Source organism: Equus asinus, chromosome 2 (assembly GCF_041296235.1).
Source record: "Equus asinus isolate D_3611 breed Donkey chromosome 2, EquAss-T2T_v2, whole genome shotgun sequence".
NCBI classification, from domain to species: Eukaryota; Metazoa; Chordata; class Mammalia; order Perissodactyla; family Equidae; genus Equus; species Equus asinus.
In genome coordinates this window covers 63,693,003-63,706,262 of record NC_091791.1, presented here as the reverse complement: position 1 = coordinate 63,706,262, position 13,260 = coordinate 63,693,003, and the positions used below count along the sequence as shown (strand labels likewise).

The window sequence follows — 13,260 nt, the reverse complement described above, 5'->3', positions numbered from 1 at the left end:
AACTCTCTCCCTGGCTTGTAGACAGCTGCCTTCTCACTGTGTCCTCACATGGCCTTTCTTCTGTGCTCATGCAGAGACAGAGAGATCTCTGGTACCTCTTTCTCTTCTTATTAGAACATCAATTCCACTGGATTAGGGTCCCACCCTTATGACCTCATTTAACCTTAATGCCCTCCCTAAAGGCCCTATCTCCAAATACAGTCACACTGGTGGTTAGGGTTTCAACGTATGAATTTGGGGGTGTGGGGGACACAATTCAATCCTTAACAGAATATCTTTGAGGTGTTCAGAGAAAAAATAACTATCAGCTAGAATTCTATACCCAGATAAACTATACTTATCCTTCAGAAATAAAGCCAAAGTAAAGATATTTTCAGACAAAGTAAGAAAATTCCTGCATCTAAACCATCACTGAAAGATCTACTAAACCAACAGTACTGCTTAGCGGTACACTAACTGAAACTAGACGGAAAGAGTGACTAGAAGAAGCAATAAATCAACTAAATTGATAAAATATTCATTCAACAAATACCTACTGAGCACTCTCCCCTACATGCCAGGCACTGTTCCATTTGCTGGGGATGCTACAATGAATAAAACAAAACCCCTGATTTGTTACATATAACCTAGTAAATGGTGGTAAGTGCACCAAAGGAAAATAAAGCAGGAAAAGAGGACAGGGAGAAAAGACAGAGGTTTTACTCTTATATTGTTAAATCTAAATATGCATTGAGTATTAAAAAGTATTAATAGAGGCGAATTTTGAGGGTTTAAAAATAAGAGATTCCACATTTGAAGATAAAGGCAACAAGGATCATTTGGCTCAGATAGACTTAAGAGGCTCAGAAACCAGTGCTGGGGAACCAATCAAGTTTCAAGCCTCTTTCCATATTTCCCCTCTGCCACCCTCAGTACACTGTCTTGTCCCTGACCATCAGACCACAAAGTGGTAAAATGACTGGAATTACAAAAGTTCTCACAGAAAGTCAACAGAAACTAGTGAAACAAGCAGAACCATCTCTTACTCGTATCTCTTCTTAAGAGCAAAGAAATCTTTCCCTGAAGCCTCTTGGAAGATTTTCCCTTATGCTCATTGGCCCATGGCTAAACTGTCGCTGTCTGACACATCAGACAGTGTCACATGCCCATGGCTAAACCAATGACAGCCAAGGGGAATAGGATCCCAACATTGGTCTTAAAACAATCCAGATTAAACCCCTGTAGCTGGATCTAGGTAACATGGAGAAGAAGAGACACCCAGGCAAAATCCCAGCTTTTTCAGCAAGGAAGAAAGCAATGATCAGCGGGGAGACCACAAACAGCATTTGCCCCACCTGTCATCTGCCTCAAAACTTAGCACACAGTGGTGACTATGTGACACTACGATCACACCTCCACACAACATGTCAGAATATAACCCTGGAAATTTGAAAAAGGAGCTTCATGTTAATCTAATTCTCTCTACAAGTCCAACTGCTTTAACAAGCCTATAGCTTGTGCTCACGGGCCACAGGCACATTAACCAATCTACATCTCTATTGTGCTAATTCAATAACCAAACTATAAGGACAACGGGACCAGCCAGCTGCCCCAAATCAACCCCTGAAGACAGTGGATCAAAACACTTCCCATGAAGCAGACCAAACCATGGTCAATTCATGCAGATATTCAAAGCTTCCCAGAAGTCCCTATAAAAATCCTCTCTCTTCAAGCTATATAGCCACTTCCAGATTAGCTGAAATGTCAAAGAAATGTGCCTTTCACTAAGGACCATTTTCAAATTATTTCAACATTAGCAGGTTGAAGGGAGGTTGTGGAAATGGCTGGCTAAAGTGGATTAAATCTTCCTTTCTAAGAGAAATTGAAGTTATGATAATGGAATTTTAGAGCCAAAAGGGACTTCTCAGAGACTATTTAATGTGACTCCCACATTTTACAGATGAGACTTTGCACAAGTCAGTGGCACCAAGTCTGGCAACTTGATGAAAGATTTAATCCAAGAGAAACCTTTTAACTATCTTTGTCATCACATTGTCCTGGGAACAAGAGAGTATACATTAATTCAGCAGTTCTCAACCTTTGTGGTAAGTCACAGACCCAAATCTTACATCCAATTTCAGGTTGTTCCTGGGCCCTCTGAAGATCATCTAGAGACTCTCAGATTAAAAGTCCCTCCATTAGATATAGTTAACATACTCAGTTCAGATAAATACATTGAGGTTATGATTTCCCATATCATTATGTAGATGTAGGAAATCATTTCATATTACCTACGTAGTTCCTTTTTCTACCCTCGAGTACATCTTACTCAGTTGGTATAAATTCAAGAAATTCTATTCATTTTTAAATCACTCCAAGAAAAAGAGAATAGTAATCCCATAATGTGAGGTGATTAAGGGGAAGCCTCTGCCCTCTTTCTAGTGCACCACTATATCCCTAGGTCGAACAGAACTCCTAACAGAAGGTGAGCCATCAATAAAGGTCTTTAAGTAACTAGATCAATGTAATGCTTTAACCTTTCAAGACATTTACAAAACTATTATCTCAAATCCCTTACCATCTAGGAAGGACCAGTTTGATTATTATTCCCATTTTATAGATAAGGAAATACAAAGAGACTCAGTGACTTGCCTAAGGTTAGTATCTAAGAGCAAAATTAGAGGTATACCTGGGTTTCCTCGCTGGTTCCAGCTATTAGATCAGTGGTACACAATGGCACTTTTTCAACTGGAAATAGCCATACAAATATAAACTATTGTTAATATACTGTATTCCTTCCAAAACAAAACAGAACTGTCTGGTGGATTATCTGCTCACTTTGAATTATCCTTGCTGCTTTACTCCACTAGCCTGGAGAATAGCACTGGGTATGACTTAAATTAAACTGCCTCCATACACATGAACTAACCAGGCAGCAAAGGCATAAAAATGAAGTTTTCCATTGGCTAGCTGACCACAGCTAATCTCCACAGTCTTCAAGTAATCCTGCATAACTTTCACATCATCTTGATCTGATTTGTGCTAAACTAATCCCTTCAGCTGAGCATAATCAGCAGGAGAAAACAATTGTGTGATTTGTCTACAGGCACTTCACCAACTTGGATCACTTTCCAGCTCATTTTAGCTGGGTAAATAATAGCTTGATATGTAGCACCTGGTAAGTGAAATGAAAATGGAAAATGTTTTAGAGTTTTTGCTTAATGTCTTCATTTCTACTGTAAATGTATTAAAATTTTCTATCTGGGTTTTTATTACTGCTGATTGCTAAACAGGGGAAAATAATCCAAGCTGGCACATTAATGAAACAATTTTTTTTCTGAGGTCCCTTTTTTGTTTTAAAGAACAAAACTAAACACAATTCATTGGTAAAAATCCACTTCAACTTTTAACTCTTTAAAGACTGAACAGGAGATATCAGATTATTTGTACATGCTTTCTCAGCCACTTCACCCTTGTCTAGAAAACCCACTGCTTTCTTCTGACACAGTGGCATGTCCAAACCCAGCCTTATGTTTTCAGGTTTGCTCCCTCAACACCATCACTTTGTCCCTGTTCAAATAAATGGGCTTTCAGAGCCTTCAGAAACATGCCTATCCAATCCAGAGAGCTATGACAATACACAGAAAGAGAGAATAGAAAAAGAGTACCAAGAATCATGGGCATATGCCAGGAAAGGCTCCACGGAGAGCAGACATGCCCTCGGGAAATAGTGCCAACATTAATCTAAGTCTCTCAAAAGTGGGTTCAGCCCCACCAGTAACAACAAAGAGAAGCCCAGCACCCTTCCAACAATCCTCTCTCACACAGATACTCATGAACGAGTTGCTTTAGAAGCTCACATTCATCCAAGAGGTGGTGTCAGTGGTGGCATTAGTCACACCTGCCAGTGAATAGCAAATAACAGCTGTATAGACACAAGTGAATTATTGGTCGTAGGCTACAATCTCCCAGGAAGCAAACTATGCCATTTCTATGGCTTCCAGGCCAATTGAAAGGAACTTAAACGTGCAAATGATTAAGTGTCTTAATTGTGTCATCTTAAAGCATTTCATTACCAACACCAAAAGGCTGGGAGAAGCCCAGCTGCGGTATTCAGATGCCTGATCCTAAATTGTAGCAGCCATGACACTTTCCATCCTACTTCTCCTTCATCATCAGATCCTGTACATGAGTTCTTACTTGCCTGATGTGAGCTAGTGAGTGAAAGGGGCAGCCCTAAAAACCGAGGTTTCTGGGGCCGGCTCCGTGGCCGAGTGGTTAAGTTTGCGCGCTCAGCTGCAGCGGCCCAGGGTTCGGATCCTGGGCGCGGACATGGCACCATTCGTCAGGCCACGTTGAGGCAGCGTCCCACATTCCACAGCTAGAAGGACCTGCAACTAGGATATACAACTATGTACCGGGGGGAGTTTGGGAAATAAAGCAGAAAAAAAAAAAAAAAGATTGGCAACAGTAGTTAGCCCAGGTGCCAATCTTTAGAAAAAAAAAAAAAAAACCAAGGTTTCTGACTCCCAGTCAGTGTTCTTTCCCCTCACCACATTGTTTCTTTGTATTTATATAACAGGAAAGGGGAAATTTGGGGAATAAGTATGAGGTGTTTAATGGATTTCTCCCAATATTTAATTTTGTGAACTCAGCCTGTATTTACTAAGTACCTGCTGAAAATCCAGCCCCATGCAAGATGGTAGGGATGATATAAAAAGAAACAAAACATGTGGTATATGCCCTCAAGGAAATTATGTCCCGGGTCTGAAGGCAAAATTTACATCACACTAACAACCTTCATTCAGCAATATTTATTAACACACGCTATGAGCAAAGCATTGCGCTAAATGCCTTCAGAGAAACTACGGTAAGGCAGGAATTACCCTCCACCCAGGAGACTATAACTGAGTAAAGCTGGGCTTGAAACGGACCTCAAAGACCACCTAGTGAGCTCTTCACACTAACCACACCCTAGCCAAGCAACTCTTGTTGTGCTCCCCCTAAAAATAATTCCAGTTTGTCTACACACCAACTTAAAATGTAGGGCCCAGAACTGAACACAATATTCTAAGTGTGGCTTTCTTTCTTTTTCAAGGTAATATGCTTCTGTCATTGAACCTATTATCTCGTGAGTTCCTGAAACACTCACATTCAGATATGTGAAGATGTTAAATAAAACAATTTTTTCCCACACATCACCCATATTCTGGTACTTTACTTTAACAGTTCATTTGAGGGCCCAAGTGCAAGTGTAATCTTAAATTTCTTCTCTTCTGATTTGGCCATATTCTAGCTGATAAAATATTGGGAGATCATGATTCTATTATCTGATTCTATTGTCCTTCCCAGCTGTCTCCTAAAAATATGATACATGCACTTTCTGTATCTTTATCTAAGTCACTGGTAAATATTTTTGCCCAGGAATCAGGTACAAAATCAAACTCTGTGGTGACAAATAAAAATGGCAAGTAATAGGATATATTGGAATATATGAGGAAGCCATTTGGTGTAAACCTAATTCAGCCTGAACTTGTCTTTCCAAAAGGGCCTGACCGAGGCCACTGAGCATGCATTGTATATCTGCTTTAGAGATTCCCTATGGCAAGAGCAAAAGGCCCTTGAGATAAAGGTGCAACTTCCCTCCCCCTCCCAACGTTGGCGTCTCCTTAAGGATTAAGTATCTTTCCTTAGGCTAGAAGCTGATTGCCGCCCGCACCTGTGACCGTCCAGCTGGAGACAATAGACTTGCCTCCTGCTACGCCCACCAAGATAGCAGACCCGCTACCTGCTGTGTCCATCAAATGCTGTGCTGACAGGGCAATCTTGTGACTATCGTGGGAGGGACATTTCAATCAGATGTGAAACACCCTCTTTGAGGGTATATAACCACCCTTATACCCCCCACTTCTTTGGAGTGCTCTGTTCCTTTGTGGAAAGACTCTCCCGGGTTATAATCCTAAAATTTAAGCTCAGAATAAACTCACCCAAATTTTCATTTATAGATTGGTTATGGATTATTTTCGTCGACAGTGGGAAACCACAAGAAACATTCCTCCATTTAGGTGCCCTCTTTTTTTTTTTTTAAAAGGTTGGCACCTGAGCTAACAACTGTTGCCAATCTCCTTTTTTTTTTTCTGCTTCTTTCTCCCCAAATCCCCCCGGTACATAGTTGTATATTCTAGTTGTGGGTCCCTCTAGTTGTGGCATATGGGATGCCGCCTCAACATGGCCCAATAAGCGGTGTCATGTCTGTGCCCAGGATCCGAACCAGCGAAATCCTGGGCCGCCAAAGCAGAGAGCATGAACTTAACCACTCGGCCCCGGGGCCAGCCCCAGGTGCCCTCTTTTGATAGAGCTGTTTGGCACAAATCCAGTATTAAATGCCTTCCTGATCTTCAAACGCACGATGCTTAACACATTTCCCTTACCTACTAAGTCAGAAAAGAAAGGAAGATCACATGACCTGATCTATTGCAATGAAGCCAGACTGACTCACAAACAATTGCTGGTTCACTATCCATCCCTGTAATAATCTATATTAGAATCTCATTCCAGATTCCAAAGGTCATCTTTGGTTAGTAGGGAATGCCAAAGAGAGGAAACAGGACTTCAGTTTGGCCAAGCATAGGGCACTCAAAGAGAATAGTAAGGCAGGGACTGGGATATGAACACAGAAGACTTTGAAGCCTGCACTGAAGAGAGTAGATGTAACTCTGAAGGCAGTGCAGAAACAATGAATGCTTTGGTGCAGAAGAGAGGCATAATCAGAACATCTAGAAAGAACAATCTGACAGTGGAGGGCAAGAGACGTAGGAGTGGGCAGTGGTTAGAATTATAAAGACCAGGCCCTTACAGTGGTTCAGGAAAGAGGTTTGAATAACTTGACTAAACAGCGAATGAGAACATCAGAACACAGGATAATGCTAGAGGTACAATCTTGTGACTAATTAGACAGGGAAGGAAGCAAGGGAAGAAGTAATCAGTGATGATGCTGAGGATCCCCAGGGATGTCACTAAGTAAGGAAGGCCAGAGGAGAAACTGCCTTTTGGAATAAAGGAGAAGATAAGTTAGTTCAGACAGAGTAATCTTGAGGTTCCAAAGGGACATCCAACGTGGAGCTGTCCAGAAGTCAAATGGAACAGTGGAATTGGACCTTGGGAGAAAGATAAAGTGGTGCTGGAGACAGACTGTGGAAATATCTGTATTTTGAAGTTGACAAGAAGAAAACAGGCCAGAAAATGATCCAGGGAAAGAATGGCCAGCAAAGTGTAAAGAAGCTCTACATAGAGCTATGTTAGAGAAGTCAGAGAGAGAGAAGCTTTAAAGAAGAAAATCATGTCAAGTGAGAGCAGTCGAGGAGAAGAAAAAATGAGAAGCTGCCAGTAGATTTTGTGCTTAGAAGGCCATCTGAGGCCTTCAAGAAAGTATTTTAGCCTTAGCAGTGATTCTTACACTTTAATGTGTCACAAATCACTTGGGGATCTTGTGAAAGTGAGGATTCTGACTCATTAGGTTTGGGTGGGGCCCACAATTTGGCATTTCTAACAAGTCTCAAGGGATGCCAACGCTGCTGGTCCACAGACTACACTTAAAAGACCAGGAGGGAGTGATGAATAGGTGAGAATGTGAAGGTAGTGAAGGGAGACAACTCTTTCAGGAAGTTCAGTAAAAGAGAAGGAATGAGCGATGGGATAGGTAATACGGATTGTGAGTGCTGTAGGAATTAAGAATCAGAGGAAGAAAGAATCAATAGCGCTGTTTTTAAAGAAGTTCTCTGTCCTAGAAGCTCAGTCTGAGAGCTCTGATAAGTGTGCTATGGGAATTCAGTCTACGATTTCAGTTCCTCCGTCCTTTAATCTTACTTGACCCAAGTGATATAAAGTTTAAAGCTAAGTAGGAAGTATAGAGTTTGACAATCAAGATGGTCAGCAAAAGTTAACATATCTCTCCATGATCCTAATAATTTGCTGGTTAAACATCCCATTAGCTGCCCCATTCTCCTTCCAAGACACTCCCTGACTAGAGGGCTGCTCCTACAATGCAGTTCTCTCTCATATTTCAGCTCCAAGCCTCCCCAACTCATCCACACCTGTTTGATTAAGACTTAGCCTCTGTTGACAGATTTTTATCTTTGGAAATGCCCCTGCCTGTCCCAGAAAGCACAAGTTAAGCAAAGGATTAACTAACACACTCTCAACTGATACAGTCAAATCAGCATCCAGTTAAGAGGCAGAAAACAATTTCAGGTAAGCACACTCAATGAACTGCTGCCGAGATGCCTCCAATAATCCCCCAGTGAAAGAACTCAGCATTCAGCCCCTGTCCTCTGACAACTGCCTTTGTGCTTTTAAATGGATACTCTATTCTTGAAAGAACTTTAATATCATCTTGATACACCCTACAAAACAAAATCATCCCTCCAAACCCACAAAGAATGTCTGACCTGCCAAGGTCACATGATGGTCCCAGCAAGTCAGAACCTCACAGAGAAATCTCCCCATTAAAGTGGTGCCAGAGCTTTTGCTTCTAGAGTTCACTAGAAAATGTTTGTGAACCCTTTCCGCTCCTTGAAATGGATCAATCAGAATGATCAAATGAATTGTTTAGAAAGAGGTTGCTATAGGATGAGACCTAAAGTATATTAAGATAAAAATATCACGTTATCCTAAATGGACCACTTTAAAAGGGAGAGTTTATATGCAAAAATCATCTTTCCTGACACTTATGCAAAATCATGGAATCACAGAATCTTATAATCTAGAGAGGTCCTTACAGATCAGCAGAGGAATCATCTATGAAGCTTGTTGAAACTGTAGATGCCCAGGCTTCACCCCACGCCATGGACTTGTGGACCCAAACTCTCCAGGGGTGTTCAATGTATTCATTTTATTTATAAGATCCAGAGAAGTGACTTTCCTAAGAACATAGGTGTTTATTGTATAGTAATACTCCACCTCATTTCAAAAAGGATCTAAGGCAGAAGTCATGTGGTTGATAATAGTGCTATCAATGACTGAATATAGGCCCTTAAATAGGATTCAAGTCAATGAAGACTCTGAGGACTAAGTTTATGTTATCCAGTGCAAAGTCTTATTGAAACACAGAGAGTTTTGCTCTCTTGTTAGAGTACCTGCAAATAGCTTTCTTCTCTCAAAGGAAATAGAATTCCATTGTGCCAACATCTCTTGGTCACACTTACGTCCCAAAATTGCTTTACATAGCCTAATTTTCAGGGAGGTGCTTTAGAAAGTTTTTAGTAGATACTAGGCAAATTAAGCAAGGAGGAAAAGAAGGACAAGAAACCATGTTGACCATCATCTAATTTACTTCTTTTTTTTCCAAGTTGGAGGAATATGTTTCCCAGTCCTTTCTCTGGTGGAGGGTTGTGGGGGCATAAGTGCTGTTTGCCCAATGAAGCAGTATACTGCATACCCCCTCCTTCATCAGAGAACTTAAAACATGCCATTGTGCTGGCTGTATCCTCTCTGCCAGGGGTGTCTTGGAGGATTTAGACACCACTTAATAAAGTCACTCACACTAGGCCTCCTGCATATTAGCCTGAAAGGACACATCAAAACATCTTGTCCTTGAAACCTCTTTGGGGCCCAGATGGAAGACAGTTGGACTTAACAAATCAACACACAGCTCCATATAGTATATGGCCTTAAAGCGGGGGAAAGGAGAGCTCAGTGAAAACAGTAACAATTTGCTTAAAGATGGACAGGATGCAGCCAGGCGAAGCAGGAGAAAGACACATAGGCATTTTCCCCATGCTTCAATCCCAGCTCCAGCTGGTTCTCAGCATTGAAGCAGAGCCAGATCTAGCTCTGTCTGAACTGCAGTGTTGAATCAGGCCAGAAAATCTGGACAAACCAGAACCCATGCCTCACGTCTGCTCTAAATAGCTCATTTTCTTTTATCTGGTCTACGAGTATCAATCTTGCAGGGCTAGAACATGGGTTTCCACAGCCACACTGTCTCCACAAATCTCACAACCATTTAAAAAAAATCCCTGTGAACTAAAAAGTCAGGCTTTATAGGTCCCATTTCAGTCAGGTGTTCAGTCTATTAACATTCACTGTAATTAAAGATATGGTTTAAGTCTACCATGTTACCTCTATTTTCTCTGTCTCTTGCATTTTTTGTTCCCTTGTGCCTCATTTCCTACCTTCTTATAGAGTATTTTCTTAGAATATCATTTTAATTTATCTATTCGTTTTTAAGCTATATCTCTTACATTACTTTTTATGAGTTGCTCCAAGATTACAATATACATTCTTCATTTGTCACACTCTGCTCAAATACTGTACAACCTCCTGTAAAATGAAAACAATTGTGCCACCATAGGTGTCCATTATCCCACCCCCAGACTTACGCTGTAGCTGTCATGTATGCTACCTCTACTCACACTATAAACTCCAAAATACAATATTAGAGTTTGGGGTTAAACCCTCACATATATTGCAAAGAAATTAAGAGGAAAAATCGTCTTTTTTTTTACCCATATATTTATCACATCTAATGTTCTGCTTGCTTCCTGAAGACGTTTCCATTCTTCAGCCTGTAGAAATGCCTTTATCGGCTTCCAGTCCCTGGTGCTTCCCTGCGGCCCGAGCCAGCATGATCCACTGGGCCTTCAGGGCATCACCTGGAGGAGCCCACTCAACCTGGATGCACCCTCAGACCGGCTTTGAGGAGGATGACTGAGACACTATGGGCCACGCACTGTGTGTCTGCTCTCGGGGAACTGTCATCATTGACAATAAGCGCTACCTCTTCATCCAGAAACTAGGGGAGGGTGGGTTCAGCTATGTGGACCTAGTAGGGGGGTTACATGATGGACACTTCTACACCCTGAAGCGAATCCTGTGTCACGAGCAGCTGGACCAGGAAGATGCCCAATGAGAAGCAGACATGCATCGCCTCTTCCATCACCCCAACATCCTTCAACTTGTGGCTTATTGTCTGAAGGAGCGGGGCGCTAAACATGAGGCCTGGCTGCTGCTACCTTTCTTCAAGAGAGGTACGCTGTGGACCGAGACAGAACGGCTCAAGGACAAAGGTAACTTCTTGACTGAAGATCAAATCCTTCAGCTGCTGCTGGGTATCTGCAGAGGACTTGAGGCCATTCACGCCAAGGGTTATGCCTACAGGGACATGAAGCCCACTAATATCTTGCTTGGAGATGAGGGGCAGCCAGTTTTAATGGACTTGGGTTCCACGAATCAAGCATGCATCCACGTGGAGGGCTCCCTCCAGGCTCTGGCCCTGCAGGACTGGGCAGCTCAGGGGTGCACCATCTCCTACCGGGCCCTGGAGCTCTTCTCCGTGCAGAGCCACTGTGTCATCGATGAGGAGACTGATGTCTGGTCCCTAGGCTGCGTGTTATATGCCATGATGTTTGGGTAAGGCCCTTATGACATGGTGTTCCAGAAGGGTGACAGTGTGGCCCTTGCTGTGCAGAACCAACTGAACATCCGGCAGAGCCCCAGGCATTCTGCAGCGATGTGGCAGCTGCTGGCCTCGATGATGACTGTGGACCCGCAGCAGCGCCCTCACGTTCCTCTCCTCCTAAGTCAGTTGGAAGCACTGCAACCCTCAGCTCCAGGCCAGCACACTACCCAAATCTGAATAAACCAGTGGCCACATTGAGAAGGTGGCCCCTGTGCCTTGGAAAGAGGCTCCTATCCTTCATTGCAATCTGTCCACTCTATCCAGGACTGCTCTCTTATAGTTGGGGTAAGAGAGCAGAAGCAGAAACAGAAGACTGAGCTGCCCCCAAGAGCAACAACTAGACAGGGGGCCTGACTGAGCTGGGGGTGGGGGGGAGGGGAAGGGATGGGGAAAGGGAAACTGATAGAATCTGTCAAGGCTCTGAGCAGGACTGCTGAGCTTCCATCATGTCTGCTCCAACTCTGGGAGCAGGAGAATGTATTAATAGAATAAAGTGAAAACAGCTTGGTGTAGATAAAAAAATAAAAAAAGAAATGCCTTTATCCTTTCTTAGCATGCAGGTCTCATAGTGATAAATTATCTTAGTTTTCTTCTCTGTGACAATGTCTTTATTTCAACTTCATTCTTGGATATTTATGCTGGATAGAGAATTCCGGATTCACAAAGGTTTTTTTTCTCTTCTTCTGTAAGCCCTTTAAAGATGTCCTACTGTCTTCTGACCTGCATTATTTATGGTAAGATGCTAAGGTAATTCAAGTTGTTCTCCTGTAAGCAGTGTGCATTTCTCTCTAGTCGTTTTCAAGATTTTTTTCTTTATCTTTGTTTTTTTGGAAGTTTAACTAAGATGTGCCTAGATATGATTTGCTTTAAATTAATCCAGTGTGGTGATCACTGAGCTCCTTGCATCTGTGAATTTACATCATTCATCAAATTGGGGATATTTTCAGCCATTTTTAATTATTTTTTTTACCATATTCTCTCATTTCTCCTTCTGGGACTCTAATATGTTAGAAATATATTAGAACTTTTAATATTGTGCCACAGGTCCTTGTGGCTCTGCTTACTTTTTTTCTTTTCTCTTTCTTAAGACTGAATAATTTCTATTGGTCTTTAATTTCTGACTCTCTCTCTGTCATCTCTATTCTACTGTTAAGCTCATCCAGTGATATTTTTGTTTGATATAATTTTCAGTCCTAGATTATTATTATAATACTATTATCAAAATAAAATAATACTGTTTCTCTTCTGAGATTTCCTATCTTTTCCTACATTGTGAACATATTTCCCTTTATATCCTTCAGCCTATTTATAATAGCTACTTTAAAATCTTTGTTTGCTATTCCATCACCTGGGTCACCTTGGGGCTGGTCTCTTGATTGCTTTCATAATGAAATTAGTAATTTTAGGTTGTATCCTGGATGTCTTGAATGATATGTTGGAGAAATTCTGGATTCTGTTAAGTTTCTCTGAAGATCATTTTTTTAAAGCACGTAGTTAACTTGGCCAAAAGCAAACTGCAAAACACTCTCTCCCCTGAGGTATGCAGCAGTTCAAATTTCACTCCAATTGTTTTACCCTTACTAATGTGGAATTACCCTATTCATGTGGTTCAGGGTCCAACTATAGATTTGGGCAGATTTTTATTGATGGAATTTGGGGTCCACTCACTGGTTCACTCCTTTCAGGGATTCCCCTCTTTCTAGCAACTAAGGTTGCCCTGAACCTGGGTCTCTGATTAATCAAGTCAATAAAAAGTGTGCTTTCTATTGAGAGTTGGCCTTCCCACCTGGCATAGACTGAAGCCTGCTCTCAAGATAAAACCT

At 41.8% G+C, this 13,260-nt stretch overlaps 1 protein-coding gene and 1 pseudogene across 2 annotated transcripts in view; one reads left to right on the top strand and one right to left on the bottom strand.

The window, feature by feature from the left end:
- The window catches only part of LRMDA (leucine rich melanocyte differentiation associated), a 1,135,247-nt gene that overhangs the window by 994,029 nt on the left and 127,958 nt on the right, over window positions 1-13,260 (bottom strand). The window lies entirely within an intron of this gene.
- LOC139041140 (serine/threonine-protein kinase 16 pseudogene) lies at window positions 7,479-11,741 on the top strand (annotated as a pseudogene).